At 41.5% G+C, this 2,433-nt stretch overlaps 1 long non-coding RNA gene across 1 annotated transcript; it reads right to left on the bottom strand.

Annotated features, from left to right (window-relative positions):
* Positions 1–976: 976 nt before the first annotated feature.
* Positions 977–1,874, bottom strand: LOC116083671. Its single transcript, XR_004115850.1, has 2 exons — positions 1,798–1,874; positions 977–1,219 (listed from the first exon to the last, which is right to left on the bottom strand). It is a non-coding gene; the product is annotated as an uncharacterized LOC116083671 (long non-coding RNA).
* Positions 1,875–2,433: the final 559 nt, after the last annotated feature.

Here is a 2,433-nt window from a genome sequence, read left to right on the forward strand (position 1 = left end):
TATTACAAAGACATTCCAAGTCATTTTTTCTTTAGTTTCTCATCACTTTTCTTGTAAAATGTGAAGTGACTTCCTAAAATGTCAAATATAAAGTTTCTCCTTTACCATCCATAAGGTAAAGTCCAAACTCTCTATAGTGATCGTTAAGGTGTCTACTATCTAAACACTTTTGTCATGATCAGCCTCATTCCTATTGCTAGTTTCTGTACCCTCTACTTTCCACACATCCAAAATGTTATTTACTACCCATGGATTCTATAAGAACTGTGAATCAGGTTCCCCATTAGAGGAATGAGTCTAGGGGGTGACTGTAAACCACAAAAATGTCTAAAACCATTGACTAAAGCAGTTATACTCCCATGTGGCCACTGAAATGCACCATCCATTAGGATGCTGTTAGGAGGGAAGGTGACTAAGCCTCATGCTACCACTCTTCCTTCAAATCTATTACCTTCTTCATGCACAGCCACAGTCCTTGAGACCTGCTCCTAACTCCAACAGAAAGGGATTGAGCTCAGCTGAAGGGATGGAGTCTTGTCTAACGAGCAACTTTGCCTTAAGGTCTCCCCATCAGCTTGTAGTGCAATATGAAATTCTTCACACCAATCTGCTTTGTATCCTTCTCCTTCCTGGATGGAAGAGCTCTATTATGGATGATGTCCTCTCCTCCTGCTCCCTCATCCTGGCAATTTCTTGTGTATATATTTGCAGCCAGTATTTGCTTCTGTCAGATGTCTACATCATCTCCACATGTGTCGTAGTTTTACTTTCTCCCCACTTTCTCTAATGTCTCCTAATCAAAGCCTTTCACCACCAATGTTGACATTTGCCTTCGATTTTAAGGCTTAGAAAGTATTGGAGAGGTATTATTCATTCAAAACTGTGCTTGAGAAGAAAGAAGTGCTCTCTTCTCTGAATGGAGGTTGGGACGTGTTAGAATACGTGGCTCTATCCCGAGACAAAACACACCAAGCGGTAGGTCTCCCATCAGAGGTTTTATTGACAGAGGCGGTCTCTGTGAAGAGAGTCTTCGGGTCTTTTATCTGGGCCTTGATGTATGGGATGCATGCGCAAAGGGACTTGTAATGGGTGCCAATGCGGGTGCCAATGCAGGTGCCATGGCGAGAGTGGTGCTGTCGCCTAGAGGTGACATGTCTCATCGCTAGGTCCAGGAGCTGGCTGTAAAGACACTTCTAGCTGTCCACAGATGTGCCTGATGCTACAGGAAGAACATGGTAGATCTCACCTTTGTGCTCTTCTTTCTCCTGGAAATACCTGTAGTACATTGATCCTCCTGTGGCTAGTCCTGTATTATCTCCTCTGTGAAACCTTCTTGAGCTATCTAAGAAGATTGGGACTACCAGTAAGACTCTGTGGACCTTTCTATATCCTTTATTCTCATACTGTCCTTCTTTTGGTTTGTTGATTTTTTTATTAAAAATTCATACACTGCATTCTGATCATGGTTTGCCCTCTCTCATCTCCTCCCAGATATCCTCACCTCTCTGCCTATCCAATTCCATGCCTTAAGCCATTGTTGCAACCTATGGCTCAAAACACAGTCAGTTCTCAGACCTGTTAAGTGGAACTCACAAGACTCTTCTTATCCCTACAAAAAGTCACGCTGAGCACTCAATTGTTTAAAGCACTCTTACTAATTATATCAGCTAATGTCTCAAATACACTAAATAAGGAATTCTAGATGATATGAAGGAAAAACAGCCCAGGGCGGGGGTGGGAAGGTGTGGAGAAGCCTTCACTAAACAAAAGTGTAACAGATTACTTTCCCGTCCCTACATGAAAGCACTATGCTTCATTAGGTAAACCACAGCAGCACCATGCATCTGTCCAATCCTTCAGGGCCAGGATCCTGGGTTTTAGAACAAAACACAAGTAACAAAGTTTATTTTTAAGCAATATTTATAACAATGTTCCAAAAAGGTAATTTTTGTTTACTGAATCGTCTTTTGTATTGGTTTTTAAGTATCATCTTGTCCTCTATGCTTCCTATCCCAGCATTAACCAAAAAACACAAACTCCAGTTTGAGGGCACTTTTAACACACACACACACACACACACACACACACACACACACACACACACACTTGACAGCTTAAAACTAACTTCATAAGGAAAAAAAATATTCTAAGGCCAAAATATTGATAGGCAGCTGAGAGCGAAATGGATTTCATAATGCAGACAAGGATCTATCCAATCTCTAGCATAGAGGAAATTCCATCACTTGTTTACTTACAAGGTCAGCAACCCATCTGAAAAGTGGGCAGAAGCTAGCCCTTCACAGACTAGGGAACACCAGATTTTTGAACATAAGAAGATGGCTGGCCTCACTCATAAGAGAAAGAAAAGCTGAAACAAGGGCCAATCATCATGTTCTGTGGATTAGAATGGCAAACATATAAAAGCTTTCAGAT

Source organism: Mastomys coucha, unplaced genomic scaffold (assembly GCF_008632895.1).
Source record: "Mastomys coucha isolate ucsf_1 unplaced genomic scaffold, UCSF_Mcou_1 pScaffold8, whole genome shotgun sequence".
NCBI classification, from domain to species: domain Eukaryota; kingdom Metazoa; phylum Chordata; class Mammalia; order Rodentia; family Muridae; genus Mastomys; species Mastomys coucha.